The sequence below is a fragment of the Pinus tabuliformis genome, chromosome 6, assembly GCF_031772625.1.
Source record: "Pinus tabuliformis cultivar Carrire ecotype Pingquan chromosome 6, CPIR1, whole genome shotgun sequence".
In the NCBI taxonomy this organism is placed as follows: Eukaryota; Viridiplantae; Streptophyta; class Pinopsida; order Pinales; family Pinaceae; genus Pinus; species Pinus tabuliformis.
The window spans coordinates 1,935,753,689-1,935,771,565 of NC_142292.1; the positions used below are offsets into that span (position 1 = coordinate 1,935,753,689).

The window sequence follows — 17,877 nt, forward strand, 5'->3', positions numbered from 1 at the left end:
AAAAATAAATTCAATATCCAACTCAACCACAAAATTTGAAGAAAAACCTATAATGAATTTAAACCAAAACTTTTAATAATTTGTTAGAATACACTCAACGTCTTTCTTATAACTTTCTATCACATGTTTCTTGAATAGTTCAAGTAATGAAACTAGCCCTTAACTCTATTTTAATTAGGTTGAAGGTGTTCTCTATGCGGGCTTTTGATGTCCAGACACTGTTCATTGCAGTGAATCAGCGAAAATAGTTTTCGTCCTACTCGTAGTTATCTGATTTTGACATGTGGAATCTCTGGCTCGCCTCTCTGTAGTGTTGTGGGGGGTGGGAAGTTGTGTATCTATCTTCTCGTGATGACAACCACCAGTCGTTGTTGACCGATTCCAAAGAACCTCAACGACTGCTACAGGTGACCAGTAACGCATTCAATACCGGGAAGAGCTTTCCAAAAAAGTCGTGTTGTTTTGTTCACACCCATTTCATAAAATGTAAGTTTGGGGTTCTGAAGGGTTTTTATCATATGTCGAAGCTTACATTTCTGTAGAAGAAAGCTTGTTCGAAGAAGAAAATAACTGCCATGGGGGATTACAAAAGATTGTTGTTCCTTGTGTTTGTTTGTGTTTTCTTCAGAGAGGCCTACTATGGAGAACCATTTGTTTTTTATGAATCGAATGTTTCTTACATTGAAGCTACCCCTCTGGGTGTGAAGCAATAGGTGATTGGGATTAATGGGTAGTATCTTGGACCCTTGGTCAACTTGACAACCAATTGAAATGCGGTAGTGAATGTTTTGAAAAATTTGGATGAGCCACCTCTGATCACCTAGAATGGTTTGCAAAATCGTAGAAATTCTTGGGAAGTTGTTGTATTTGGAACCAGTTGTCCTATTCTGGTAGGATGGAACTGAACCTATAATTTTTAGGCCAAATATCAAATTGGTAGCTTCTTTTACTTCCCTTACCTTCACTTTCATAGAGAAGCATGAGGGTTTGGAGGAGTTATTGTGAACAATCGCCCAGTGCCATTTGGAACTCCTGATGGAGATTTCACAATATTTTTTGGTGACTGGTATACAAGGAGTCACAAAGATTTGCGAGCATCCCTTGATGCTAGCAAGGACCTTGGAATGCCTAATGGAGTGCTTTTAATGGGAAACGGCCCTACCATTACAATAATTCGTTGTAGTAACTAGCTGGGGCCATGCCATTACAATAATTCGTTGTAGTAACTAGCTGGAGGAATTGCCCGGAAAGCTATGGAAATTCCAGTCATATTTAGAGAAAATCCGACAATTATTTTTGTAAATCCAAGTTATAGTTGTTAAACTTCAAAATTTTAGGTGTCTTAGATGTTTTTGATGGTGTTGAATCCATTTCCACCATCAAAAACACTATTCAAACACTGCCTCTCCAAGTTTTTTTGAAATATTTTTTCCTGGATGCCAGCCACTTTTGGTCGTCTGGGCATTTCCTCTGCCTCGATAGATTACTCCCAATAATTCAATCCCCACTAGTATTGAGTATGAGACATTCAATGTTCAGCCTGAGAAAAGCTATCGCTTAAGGGTACCCAATGCTGGAATTTCAACTTCTTTGAAATTTAGAATCCAGAATCATAATTTGTTGCTTGCGGAGATAGAAGGGTCCTATACATCAAAACAAAATTACATGAACTTGGATATTCATGTTGGTCAGTCTTACTCATTCCCGGTGACGATGGACCAGAATGCAAGCACTGATTCTTACTTGGTGGCAAGTGCTCACTTTTTTAATATAACTATTTGCTCCAATTTCATGCGTGTGGCGATATTGCATTATTCCAATTCTAAAGGTAAGGAAAAAGGACCTCTTCCATGTGGTCTAGATCATTATTATGACAAGTACTTCTCTATGAGCTAAGCGAGATCTATCAGGTGGAATGTATCTGTTAGGGACGCTAGGCCTAATCCACAAGGGTCATTCAAATATGGACAGATTAATGTCACTCGAATCTTTGTGTTGAAAAACAAGCCACCATAATTAATCAATGGGATATGGTGTTGCACTTTGAATGGGATCTCTTACCAAGCTCTTGCAACTCCACTCAAGCTTGTTGATCGTTTTAATTTATCTCGAGTCTTCAAATGTGGTTTCCCAGAGAAACAATTGAATAGGACACCAAATCTTGATATGTCGATAATTAATGGAAACTATAGAGGATTCATGGAAATCATTCTACAGAATAATGATACAGCTGTGAGAAGTTATCACATGGATGGCTATGCCTTTTCTGTTTTCGGGGTGGAATATGGAGATTGGATCAAAGATAGCAGAGGAACTTACAACAAAGGGGATGGAGTTTCTTGTTCCACAACACAAGTTTTCCCCAATGTATGGACAACAATTCTAGTATCTCTGGATAATGTTGCCATGTGGAATATCCAAGACCTATATCTGGGTTAGGAAACATATGTATTGGTTGTGAATCTAGAGATAAACAACAAAACTAGTTTGCATCTTCCTAGCAATGCTCGTTACTGTGGTGCCCTCTCGTGCATGCAGAAGCCACAGTCGCATAAAAATGATGAAAAAGCATCGACTTCATCTATCAATGTTGGCACAATTACATTTCTAGGTTGCTTTCTGATTTCTCGGAGAATACTTTACAGCTAAATTAGCTTGCCCCAAAGAAATCCTTGACCACTTGCATATAAATTTGAGGATTTCTCATGTGTGAAGATAGGTCAGTGATATTAAAATTCCAGATATGTAGCAAATACTACTATGATTCATTTAAAGAAGAAAGGAAAGGTGAAGAAATTGTTGTTGAATCCATCGTGGTACTTGTGAGGACATATTGACGTACATTTTTTGGCATCGTGAATAGGAAATGGTTGGTTGTGACTAAAATTTATTCATGCATTTATGTGCAATGCCATCTTGCTCTAGGTATTGGGATTTATATTTGACTTTTATGCATAATTGTTGCTATATGGCCAACAAAAGTTCTAGTCATTTGTTGTATTTATTAATGACTTTGTAAGGATTTCTTTGGATAGCTCCTCTAGCTTGTTGTCCTAATTGTAGTAGCCTAATATGTATATGTATATGTACATATACACATAGACATATACATATACATATATATATATATATATATATATATGTATATGTATATGTCTATGTGTATATGTACATATACACATAGACATATACATATACATATATATATATATATATATATATATATGTATATGTATATGTCTATGTATATATGTACATATATACATATATACATAAACTTATATTTTTTTTATATTCCTGTCATTTTGACATTTTCTGAAATAATTAGCTAGTCAACAATGATGTGTTTATTTAAAAAAAAAATGTATTTTAAGACTAAAAAATGATAAAAGGGTAAATAGCCGTCAATTTTAAATCCTCTTGAAGATACTTGACTTCAAGGAGGTACTTTACAGTACCCAACTCTTTTTTCCTACTCAATGATGGAGGAATCATCAATAAATATCTCCTCTTTATTAGATGAAGGACTAGCCAATAAATATCTCTTCTTTATTTATTTATATAACATTAGATTTGGTGGGCCAACCCACCCACATATTGGATAAAAAAACTAGGCAAACAACGAGAACCATTCAATCGAAAGTAAACATTCACAATTACAATTAAACATTCATATCAATACTATTTAAAAATAAACATTCACAATTACAATCACATTTAAACATTCATATCAACATTCTTTAAAAATCCTTAAATGATTATAGTAATAAGCTTAAACATATATTCAATAGGACGAAAAGGACTTATAAAATTTTAAAGTAAATATATCTCTCATTAATTCCTCTCAAAATTGACATATATATATATATATATATATATATATATATATATATATATATATATATATATATATAAAAAATAGCTAACAAGTCTAACCTCTATTAGAATGCTTATAGAGCTCTGCAACATTGAAAGATCTCTACAATGTTAAAATAATCTCTTGCAAAATGATATGCCTTTTTTATCTCTCTCTTATTACATCATTCCATAAGTGTCATTTATGTAAGGATCACACTAACCTACCTATAAGTTGGTTACAAGATCAATACTATTGATTTAGAATTCATTACAAGTATTGATGCTACATCATATGCCTGGAGAGTATATCCTAGTCAATTGTGTAGAGTCCTATGCAATATGTCTTTGTCGAGTGTATTTCCTTCACTTAGTGCAACATATGCATCTATTATGACTCGTTAAGACTTTGAAAACTTCAATATTCCCCTTGTGCCAATATCCCCATAACATTAATATTTGGCTTTTCCTCAAGCCAAATATCGCAATTTGCAATGAATGATGTAGTTAATGGAACAATTGTGATGAAACAATATAAAAGATTGGGATTCTAGTATCTAATTCCTCAAATGAGTCTTGCACATTTGGAGGTCAAAGAAAAATCTCACAACTACCTCAATGGTAGTAGTTTCCTCAGTAAGCTTGAATGACTCAAGAGGTATTGGTTTCAATATCTTTCATCATTGGTGAGCTATTAAATGAGTTTTAAGGAGTGGATTATTATACAAAGCTTGATCTTGAATTCGGATACCACCAAATCAAATTAAGAAATGAGGATATTCTAAAAATTGTTTTTAGAACACATGATGTGCAATGAGTTCTTGGTCATGCCATTTGGCTTGACTATATGATCCTTCTACTTTTCAAAGCCTTGTGAACAATTTTTTGCAACCCTTTCTTAGAAATTCTATGTTGGTTTTCTTAAAGGGAAGAAATATTAAGCACGTGGACAAATTTCTACAAATTCTTATGAACAATCAATTTTATGTAAAAATATCATAAATGGGGTTTAGGAAATAAGTAGTAGATTATTTGGGTCATATCGTTTCAAAGGAAGAAGTTATGGTGGACCGTTAAAGATCCAATTTATTACAAAATGGACTTTATTGCTAACATAAAGAGATTTAGAGTATTTTTTTGATGCACGAGATATTATTGAATTTTAAAAAAATATTATGCTTGCATTGTGGACCCACTCATACCTGTCTTGATGAAAAATCATTTGTATGATTGTGAGGCTACTTTGGTATTCTCTCTCTTAAAGGATTCCACCTTCTACGCCAATTTGGGAAACACGTGATTTTGGTAAAACATTCATAATAGAATGTTATGCATTAGGAGAACAAATTGTAATAGTATTAACACAAGAAGAGGTACGTTTTTCTTTTGAAAGTGAAAAATTAAAGGAAAATACTTGATGAAATCTACATATGAAAAAACAATGGAAGAAATTTTACATGTAATAAAAAATGTAGATAATATCTCATAAGGAGGTACTTTAAAGTTAGGATAGACCACGGTAGTCCAATGCACTTTCTAGAGAAAAAGTTATCATCAAAAGTGAAATAAAATTGAGCAATAAGTTTCTAGGAGTTATTAGTCCTAGAGCCTTGGTTTTCAAAATGCTCTCGTAGCCGTATAACAACTTTGATTGAGTTACTATTCATATAAGCCTTGGTTGGATAAACGCTCTACAAGCCATTACTAGGTTGACTTACTAGTCGTGGAAGCCCTAGTTGGACAAATACTTTGGAAGCCCAAAAAAGTGGTGGGTTGAATTACTAGTCCTAGAGACTTGGTTGAATAAATGTTGTGGAGCCCAATGGCAGCCGTAGGTTGAGATACTAGTCCTATAAGCCGGGTTGGAACAAACGCTCTGGAGCCCTAGAAGGCTTGGTTAGATACAAATTTGAAAATGCTTTTGTGATGTCTAACCGTGAGGTGGAATCTCTATTTGATGGGTTGAGGTGGTTTGGCCTCTGGAATGCTGGATGGTTTTAATTGACATTCTTTATGAGATCCCACATTCATGCTTGGAATATGGAATCAGGTTGATTAGCTGATTTGCTCAACCATGTCTACCATCAGAGGAACATGGTAGCCCCATACCGGGTTGGATTTTTCATCATTAATATGAGGTTATTTCTCCTTGTTGTCTCATGAGTATTATACTAGTTTATACGTGGATAACATGACAGTTGTTTCCTTGGTATTTTTGTTGTTATTATGTTGGTTATGAATATGGATTATGAATGTTGTTTCCTTGGCATTGTTGTTGTTCTTATGTTGGTTATGCATATGTATTATGACTATTGTTTCCTTGGTATTTATGTTGCTATTATGCTGGTTATGAATATGATATTATGCCTAGTGTGTCGTACAGTGGTTTATACAGAATACATAAGGACATTGTTTTAGATATAGATACCAGATTTTTGGGACATTAATGGAGGAATTTATGGAGAATATTGGAATTTATTTGAAATTTAGTTCATCCTATCACCCTAGGTAGACTCAAGTAGTTAATATAAATTTGGGGAATATCTTGAGAATCTTGGTTGGATATCATCAAAAGTAGTGGGATCAACTACTTTCTCAGGCCAAATTTTCTTATAATGATTCTCCAAATATAAGAATTGATCGAAGTCATTATCAGATTATGTAAGGAATGTATTGAAGATGAGTGCAGGAAATCATAAACTTTGGAAGAGTACGGAAAAGGAGTGCAACAATAGAATATTTTGTTATAGCCATGCAAGAGATCCATGAATAAGTGAAACAAAGATTGTAGGAAAGTATTCTTGCTAATATTGAAAGCAAATTGAAATGAGAGATTGCAAGGAGATTTTATTATTGATACCATGATAGAACAAATCTTGGAAACAAATTACTCCATATTTTAGTAGCGAAATGAGGGAAATTTCACCTTGTGATATCCCAACATTTCTCAAGTTATTTCAACATGACTTCATCATGTACTTTACCTAAATTTGGTAATATTGTGACAACCACATATTCTTCCAACGAAATCTTGCACTTCTCATAGATTTGTTATGCATACATATCAGAAGGCCTTTAGGTGCACATTTTGTAGACAGTTGTATAAATGTTCCTATACTATGTTACAAGAAACTTGTCTTTTAAATATTCTTTTAGAATATCTATCAAATTTAGTATGCCATTTTGAATAATATCCCATCCTTCCTTGAATTCTATAGTTATATCTCTTGACATCATCATATCTTTTGAAGTGGTAACTTCCCTCCTTTCCTAGCCTTCAACTTCTTTCAAGCAACGTTTGCCAATGCTACAGAGAAGTCTTTCCTTACACAAAAAATATCATGTAATTTAACCTAATTGTGTCGATTTCTAGTTTTGTTAGTCGCTACGCATAAAGTAGAGAAAGGGATTGTCTCACATTGTGAGGAGAAGAAGAAAATTTTTGATATATTAATATAGAGAGCCTCACTCCATATAAGGAACCCAAATTTTTGGTTCAATATGATTGGGAAATATTATTTATTTATGAAAATATTTAACACATCAAATAATTTTTGTGGATTTATACTTGAGTATATATGAGATGCATACATCATTATTGCATATATACACTTCAACAACTTATACATACCAGTGTGCAATTATCAACCTTTAGATTTTGACATAACAAGTCATACGTATGAAAAAAAAAAAAAATCAATAATATTGATAATTCTGCATATAAACCATAAAGCATTGACACATTAAAGAAAAATAAACACCTACACATAATGTGCCCGATTAACTGTGATAATGTTTATAATGGAAATAGTTTACTTTAATCACTTACATTTCATGTACCCCATTAACACATGATAATATTTTTATTTATTTTATTTATAATAAATAAAAACAAAAGATATCAATTTTTCTTAGAAAACCATTTTCTTAAAAAAATAGAAATAGACATAAAACTAAATTTTGAAACTTATTCTAATTCAAGTCAATGTATTAATTGATACATTGACACCTATACCGTTTTCTTTGTTTGGAGACTTAGAGTGAACACCCACTCTTATTCGCTGAACAATAATGCATTCAAGGCTTTAAGCCTCTATTAACTCAACTCTACCACCTAGCCAACTCCTAACCACCTCATAACCTCCTCACCTTCCATTACAAAAACAATTGAAGCATGCAAAGGAAAAAAACTATGGTTGTTTTAGATATAAGTCGAGCTGATTGCGATTGATCTGATGTGTGAGCCCAACTAATTAAGAGGAGGTTGAGATTTCATGGAGTACAGGTGGGTCTACGCTGAGTCTTCCTAGAGGCTGATACATGAATGAATTTTGACATGAGCTGGGATCACCAGTTGATAGAATCATGCCCAACAATAACGAAGAAATCTTAGAGTTTGTTTGCTAGGTTCATATCTTGTGCCTGCATTTGAACAAACCAGGATGTCGTAATCCTGAGCCAACATCTCCAGGACAAAGGAGATCGGGGCCAATATTTCATAGATCTAAGTTAAGTGTTTGATAGAGAAATCCTGCAGTCTGTCTCCTAGGGATTTCCCTTTGTGCACACTTGGGGATAGCAGGGGTGATTTCCACAACACAAGTTTTCCCTAATGTTTGGTCAACAATTCTAGTATCTCTAGATAATGTTGGCATGTGGAATATCCTAGCAGAAAATTTAGATACGTATATCTGGGTTAGGAAACATACGTAATGGTTGCGAATCCAGAGATAAACAACAAAACTAAGTTGCCTCTTCTTAGCAATTCCCTTTACTGTGGTGCCCACTAGTGCATGAAGAAGCCACAGTCCCATACAAATAATGAAAAAGCATCGGCTTCATGTATCAATGTTGGCATAATTACATTTCTAGGTGACTTTCTAATTTCCTAGAGAATAATTTTCAACTAAATTAGCTTTCCCCAAAGAAATGCTTGACCACTTGCAAACACATTCGAGGATTTCTCATGTGTGAAGATAGGTCAATGATATTAAAGTTCCTGGTATGTAGCAAATACTACTATGATTCATTTAAAGTTGAAAGGAAAGGTGAAGAAATTGTTGTTGAATCCATCTTGGGACTTGTGAGGACCTATTGATGTATACTTTTTTGGCATCGCAAATAAGCAATGGATGGTTGTGACTAAAATTTATTCATGCATTTATGTGTGATGCCATCTTTCTCTAGGTATTGGGATTTAGATTTGAGTTTTATGCATAATTGTAGCTATATGGCCAACCAATGTCTTAGGCATTTGTTGTATTTATTAATGACTTTGTAAGGATTCATTTATATATATTGAAACTTATATTTTCTTTATATACCCGTCATTTTGACATCTTTTGGAAATAATTAGCAAGTCAACAATGATGTGTTTATTTTAGAAAAAAACTATATATTACGACTAAAAAACGATAAAAGGGTAAATGGGCATCAATTTTAAATCCTCGTGAAGATAAACGACTTCAAGGAGGTACTTTACAGTACCCAACTCTCTTTTCCTACTCAATGATGGAGGAATCATCAATAAATATCTCCTCTTTATTATATGGAAGACTCGTCAATAAATATCTCTTCTTTATTTATTTATATAACATTAGATTTGGTGGGTCAACTCACCCACATATTGGATAGAAAAACAAGGCCAACAATGAGAACCTTTCAATCAAAAGTAAACATTCACAACTAAAATTAAACATTCATATCAATATTATTTTAAAATAAACATTCACAATTACAATCAAATTTAAAGATTCATATCAACATTCTTTAAAAATCCCTAAAAGATTATAGTAATAAGCTTAAAAATACATTCAATAGGACAAAAAGGACTTATAAAACTTGAAAATAAATATATCTCTCATTAATTACTCTCAAAATTGAGATCTATATATTAGAAATAGCTAACAAATCTAACCTCTATTAGAATACCTAGAGAGCTCTCCAATGTTGAAAGAACTCTACAATGAAAAAATAATCTCTTGCAAAATGATATTCCTCTTCTATCTCTCTCTTATTACATCATTTTATAAGTGTGCTTTACGTGGGGAGCACACTAAACTAACTATAAGTTGGTTACAAGATCAATAAAATTGATTTACAATTCATTACAAGTATTCATGCTTCGTTGTATGCCTGCAGAGCATATCGTACTCAATTGTGTAGAGTCCTATGGAATATGTCTTTGTCGAGTGTATTCCCTTCGCTTAGTGCAACATCCCTTCCTTTACGCATCTATTATGACTTGATAATACTTTCAAAACTTCAACATTCCCCTTGTGCCAATATCCCTGCAACGTTAATATTTGGCTTATCCTCAAGCCAAATATTGCAATTTGGTATGAATGATATAGTTAATGGAACATTTGTGATGAAACAATATACACAAATTGGGGTTCTAGTATCTAGTTCCTCAAATGAGTCTTGCACCTTTGGACGTCAAAGAAAAATCTCACAACTACCTCAATGGTCGTAGTGTCCTCAGTAAGCTTGAATGACTCAAGAGGCATTGGTTTCAATATTTTTCACCATTGTTGAGCTATTAAATGAGCTTTACGGAGTGGCTTATTATACAAAGCTTGATCTTGAATTCGGATACCACCAAATCAAATTAAGAAATGAAGACATTCTAAAAATTGTTTTTAGAACACATGATGTGCAATGAGTTCTTGGTCATGCCATTTAGCTTGACTATATCATCCTTCTACTTTTCAAAGCCTTGTGAACAATTTTTTGCAACCCTTTCTTAGAAATTTTATGCTGGTTTTCTTAAAGGGAAGAAATATTAAGCATGTGGACAAAGTTCTACAAATTCTTAAGAACAATCAATTTTATGTAAAAATATCATAAATAGGGTTTGGGAAATAAGTAGTAGAGTATTTGGGTCATATTGTTTCAAAGGAAGGAGTTAAGGTGGACCCTTAAAAGATCCAAGTTATTGCAAAATGGTATTTATTGCTAACATAAAGAGATTTAGAGGATTTTTTTGACTCACGAGATATTATTGAATTTAAAAAAAATATTATGCTTGCATTGTGGACCCACTCATACTTGTCTTGATGAAAAATCATTTGTATGATTGTGAGGCTACTTTGGTATTCTCTCTCTTAAAGGATTCCACCGTCTACACCATTTTGGGAAACACATGGTTTTGGTAAAACATTCATAATAGAATGTAATGCATTAGGAGAAGAAACTGTAGTAGTATTAACACAAGATGAGGTACGTTTTTCTTTTGAAAGCGAACAATTCAAGGAAAATACTTGATGAAATCTACATATGAAAGAAAATGGAAGAAATTTTACCCATAACAAAAAAGTAGATAATATCTCATAAGGAGGTACTTTAAAGTTAGGATAGAGCACGGTAGTCCAGTGCACCTTCTAGAGAAAAAATTATCATCAAAAGAGAAATAAAATTGAGCAATAAGGCTATAGGAGTTGTTAGTCCTAGAGCCTTGGTGGACAAACTCTCTCATAGATCTATAACAACTTGGGTTGAGTTACTAGTCTTAGAAGCCTTGCTTGGAAAAACGCTCTAGAAGCCATTGGTGGGTTGCTTTACTAGTCCTGGAAGCCCTAGTTGGACAAATACTCTGGAAGCCAGGAAAACTAGTGGGTTGAATTACTAGTCCTAGAGACTTGGTTGGACAAATGTTGTGGAGCCTAGTAGTAGCTGTAACTTGAGATACTAGTCCTGTAAGCTGGGTTGGAACAAATGCTCTGGAGCCCTAGAAGGCTTTATTACATACCAATTTGAAAATGTTTTTGTGATGTCAGAACATGAGGTGGAATATCTGTTTGATGGGCTGAGGTGGTTTGCCCTCTGGAAGACTTGGATGGTTTTCATTGATGTGTTTTATCAAATCCCACATTCATGCTTGGAATATGGAATTGGGGTGACTAGCTGAGTGGCTCAACCATGTCTACCATTGGGTGGAACGTGGTAGTCCCATAACGGGTTGGATTTTGTAGCATTAATGTGAGGTTATTTCTCCTTGTTATCTCATCAGTATTATACTAGTTTATATGTGGATTAAATGATTGTTGTTTCCTTGGTATTTATGTTGTTATTATGTTGGTTATGAATATGTATTATGATTATTGTTTCCTTGGTATATCTATTTCTATGATGCTGGTTATCAATATGTTATTATGCCTAATGTGTAGTATTGTGGTTTGTACATAATACATAAGGACATTGTTTTAGATACAGATACCAGATTTTTGGGACATTAATGGAGGAATTTATGGAGAATCTTGGAATTGATTTCAAATTTAGTTCATCCTATCACCCTAGGTAGACTGAAGTAGTTAATATAAATTTTGGGAATATCTTGAGAATCTTGGTTGGAGATAATCCAAAGTAATGGGATCAACTACTTTCCCAGGCTGAATTTTCTTATAATGATTCTCTGAATATAAGAATTGATCAAAGTCCTTATTAGATTATGCATCAAATGCATCCAAGATGTGTGTAGGAGCTCATAAACTTTTGAAGAGTAGCGAAAATGAGTGCAACAGGAGAATATTTTGTTATAGCCATGCAAGAGATCCATGAATAAGTGAAACAAAGATTGTAGGAGAGTATTCTTGCTAATATTGAAAGCAGATTGAAATGAGAGATTGCAAGGAGATTTTTAATACTAATACCATGATAGAAAACCTCTCGAAAACAAATCACTCCATATATTACTAGCGAAATGAGGGAAATTTCACCTTGTGATATCCCAACATTTCTCAAGTTCTTTCAACATGACTTGATCATGTACTTTACCTAAAGCTAGTAATATTGTGACAACCACATATTCTTCCAATGAAATCTTGTACCTGTCATAGAGTTTTTGTGCATACATATAAGAAGGTCTTTGGGTGCACATTTTGTAGATATTTCTATAAATTTTCATATACTTTGTTACAAGAAATTTGTCTTTTAAATATTCTTTCAGAATATCTATCAAATTTAGGATGCGATTTTGAATAATATCCCATCCTTCATTAATTTCTATAGTTGTATCTCTTCACATCATCATATTTTTTCAAGTGGTAACTTCCCTCCATTCCTAGCCTTCAACTTCTTTCAAGCGAAGTCTACCAACGTTACAGAGAAGTCTTTCCTTACACACAAAATATCATGTAATTTAACCTAATTGTGTCGATTACTAGTTTTGTTAGACGCTACGCATAAAATAGAGAAAGCGATTGTCTCACATTCTGAGGAAAAGAAGAAATTTTTTGATATATTAATATAGAGAGCCTCACTCCATATAAGGAACCCAAATTTTTGGTTCAATATGATTTGGAAGTATTATTTATTTATGAAAATATTTAACACGTCAAATTATTTTTGTCGATTTATACTCGAGTATACATGAGATAACTACATCATTATTGCATATATAAATTTCAACAACTTATACATACCAGTGTCCAAGTATCAACCTTTAGAATTCGACATAACACATCATACTTATGATAAATAAAAACGATCAATAATATTGATAACTTTGCATATAAACGACAAAGCATTGACACATTAAAGAAAAATAAACACCTACACATAATGTGCCTGATTAACTGTGATAATGTTTATAATGGAAATAGTTTACTTTAATCACTTACGTTTAGTGTACCCATTAACACATGATGATATTTTTATTTATTTTATTTATAATAAATAAAAACAAAATATATCAATTTTTCTTAGAAAACCATTTTCTTAAAAAATAGAAATAAACATAAAACTAAATTTTGAAACTTATTCTAATTGAAGTCAATGTATTAATTGATACATTGACACCTATACCATTTTCTTTGTTTGGAGACTTAGAGTGAACACCCACTCTTATTCACTGAACGTTAATGCATTCAACGCTTTAAGCCTCTATTAACTAAACTCTACCACCTAGCCAACTCCTAATCACCTCATAACCTCCTCACATTCCATTACAAAAACAATTGAAGTATGAAAAGGAAAACAACTATGGTTGTTTTAGATATAAGTCGAGTTGACTGCGATTGATTTGACATGTGAGCCCAACTAATTAAGAGGAGGTTGAGATTTCATGGAGTACAGGTGGGTCTACGCTGACTCTTCCTAGAGGCTGAGACGTGAACGAATTTGGACATGAGCTGGGATCATCAGTTGATAGAGTCACACCAAACAACTAACAAAGAAATCTCGGAGTTTGTTTGTTAGGTTCATCTCTTGTGCGTGAATTTGAACAAACCAGGATGTCGTAACCTTGAACCAACATCTGTAGGACAAAGGAGATCAGGGACAATAGTTTACAAAGCTAAGTTAAGTGTTTGATAGAGAAATCTTGGAGTCTGTCCCCCGGGGATTTCCCTTTGTGCACACTCAGGGATAGCAGGGGTGATTTCCACAACACAAGTTTTCCCCAATGTCTGGACAACAATTCTAGTATCTCTAGATAATGTTGGCATGTGGAATATCCAAGCCGAAAATCTAGATACCTATATATGGGTTAGGAAACATATGTAATGGTTGTGAATCCAGAGATAAACAACAAAACTAAGTTGCCTCTTCCTAGAAAAGCTCTTTATTGTGGTGCCATCTCATGCATGAAGAAACCACAATCCCATACAAATGATGAAAAAACGTCGGCTTCATCTACCAATGTTGGCATAATTACATTTCTAAGTGGCTTTCTACTTTCTTGGAGAATACTTTTCAGCTAAATTAGCTTTCCCCAAAGAAATCCCTGATCACTTGCAAACACATTCGAGGATTTCTCGTGTGTGAAGATAGGTCAGTGATATTAAAATTCGAGATATGTTGCAAATGCTACTATGATTTATTTAAAGCAGAAATGAAAGGTGAAGAAATTGTTTTTGAATCCATCTTGGGACTTGTGAGGACATATTGACGTACATTTTTTTGGCATCGAAAATAAGCAATGGTTGGTTCAGACTAAAATTTATTCATGCATTTATGTGTGATGCTATCTTGCTCTGGGTATTGGGGTTTAGATTTGAGTTTATGCATAATTGTAGCTATATGGCCCACCAAAGTCTTATGCATTTGTTGTATTTATTCATCACTTTGTAAGGATTCATTTGGATAGCTCATCTAGCTCGTTGTCCTAATTGTACTACTCTGATATATATATATATATATATATATATATATATATATATATATATATATATATATATATAAAATTATCTTTTTTTTTATATACCTATCATTTTGACATTTTTCAAAATAACTAGCTAGTCAACAATGATGTGTTTATTTTACAAAAAAATTATATTTTACGACTAAAAATGATAAAACAGTAAACAGGCATCAATTTTAAATCCTCGTGAAGATACTTGACTTCAAGGAGGTACTTTACAATACCCAACTCTTTTTTCCTACTCAATGATGGAGGAATCATATATAAATATCTCCTCTTTATTAGATGTAGGACTGGTCAATAAATATCTCTTCTTTATTTATTTATATAACATTAGATTTGGTGGGCCAACCCACCCACACATTGGATAGAAAAAATAGGCCAACAATGAGAACCTTATAATCAAAAGTAAACATTCACAATTACAATTACATTTAAACATTAATATCCACATTCTTTAAAAATCCCCAAAAGACTATAGTAATAAGCTTAAAAATACATTCAATAGGACAAAAAGGACTTATAAAATTTGAAAATAAATATATCTCTCATTAATTCCTCTCAAAATTGAGATGAATATACTAAAAATAGCTAACAAGTCTAACCTCTAGAAAAACTGTATTTTATGACTAAAAAATTATGAAAGGGTAAACGGGCATCAATTTTAAATCCTCGTGAAGATACTCGACTTCAAGGAGGTACTTTACAATACCCAACTCTTTTTTCTACTCAATGACGGAGGAATCATCAATGAATATATCCTCTTTATTAGATGGAGGGCTCGTTAATAAATATCTCTTTATTTATTTATATAGCATTACATTTGGTGGGCCAACCCACCCACATATTGGATAGAAAAACTAGGCCAACAACGAGAACCTTTCAATCAAAAGTAAACATTCACAATTACAATTAAGCATTCATATCAATATTATTTAAAAATAAACATTCACAGTTGCAATTGCATTTAAACATTCATATGAAAATTCTTTAAAAAACCCTAAAAGATTATAGTAATAAGCTTAAAAATACATTCAATAGGAAAAAAAGGACATATAAAATTTGAAAATAATCATATCTCTCATTGATTCCTCTCAAAATTGATATCTATATATTAAAAATAGCTAACAAGTCTAACCTCTATTAGAATACTTAGAGAGCTATCCAATGTTGGAAGAACCCTGCAGTGAAAAAATAATCTCTTGCAAAATGATATGCCTCTTCTATCTCTCTCTTACTACTTCATTTTATAAGTATGCTTTATGTGGGGATCATACTACACTAACTATAAGTTGGTTACAAGATCAATACAATTGGTTTACAATTCATTACAGGTATTCATGCTTCGTCATATGCCTGCAGAGTATATCCTACTCAATTGTGTAGAGTCCTATGCAATATGTCTTTGTGGAGTGTATTCACTTCGCTTAGTGCAACATCCCTTTCCTTTACGCATCTATTATGACTTGTTAAGACTTTCAAAACTTCAACATTCCCCTTGTACCAATATCCCCGCAACATTAATATTTGGCTTATCCTCAAGCCAAATATTGCAATTTGGTATGAATGATGTAGTTAATGGAACATTTTTGATGAAACAATGTACAAAAATTGGGGTTCTATTATCTAGTTCCTCAAATGAGTCTTGCACCTTTGGAGGTCAAAGAAAAATCTCACAACTACCTGAATGGTCGTAGTTTCCTCTGTAAGATTTAATGACTCAAGAGGCATTGGTTTCAATATCTTTCATCATTGTTGAGCTATTAAATGAGCTTTATGGAGTGGCTCATTATAAAAAGCTTGATCTTGAATTCGGATACCGCCAAATCAAATTGAGAAATGAAGACAGTATAAAAATTGTTTTTAGAACACATGATGTGCAATAAGTTCTTGATCATGTCATTTGGCTTGACTATATCATCCTTCTAGTTTTCAAAGCCTTGTGAACAATTGTTTGCAACCTTTTCTTAGAAATTTTATGTTGGTTTTCTTGAAGGGAAGAAATATTAAGCATGTGGGCAAAGTTCTACAAATTCTTAAGAACAATGAATTTTATGTAAAATATCATAAATAGAGTTTGGGAAATAAGTAGTAGAGTATTTGGGTCATATTATTTCAAAGGAAGGAGTTAAGATGGACCCTTAAAAGATCCAAGTTATTGCAAAATGGTCTTTATTGCAAACATAAAGAGATTTAGAGGATTTGTTTAACTCATGAGATATTATTGAATTTTAAAAAAATATTGTGCTTGCATTGTGGACCCACTCATACCTGTCTTGATGAAAAAACATTTGTATGATTGTGAGGCTAATTTGGTATTCTCTCTCTTAAAGGATTTCATCGTCTACACCAGTTTTGGAAACACATGATTTTGGTAAAACATTCATAATAGAATGTAATGCATCAGGGGAAAAAATTGTAGTGGTATTAATACAAGAAGAGGTACATTTTTCTTTTGAAATTGAACAATTCAAGGAAAATACTTGATGAAATCTACATATGAAAAAAAAATAGAATAAATTCTACCTGTAATAAAAATGTAAATAATATCTCATAAGGAGGTACTTTAAAGTTAGGATAGACCATGCTAGTCCAATGCACTTTCTAGCGAAAAAGTTATCATCGAAAGAGAAATAAAATTGAGCAATAAGGATCTAAGAGTTATTAGTCCTAGAGCCTTGGTAGACAAATGCTCTCGTAGCCCTATAACAATTTGGTTGAGTTACTAGTCTTAAAAACCTTGGTTGGAAAAATGCTTTGGAAGCCATTGGTGGGTTGCCTTACTAGTTGTGGAAGCCCTAGTTGGACAAAGACTCTAGAAGCCTGAAAAAGTGGTGGGTTGAATTACTAGTTCTAGATACTTGGTTGGACAAATGTTGTGA

At 33.0% G+C, this 17,877-nt stretch overlaps 1 pseudogene; it reads left to right on the plus strand.

Moving 5' to 3' along the window:
- The first annotated feature begins 575 nt into the window (after nucleotides 1–575).
- On the plus strand, nucleotides 576–2,649 carry LOC149266937 (monocopper oxidase-like protein SKU5 pseudogene; annotated as a pseudogene).
- The last annotated feature ends 15,228 nt before the right edge of the window (nucleotides 2,650–17,877 follow it).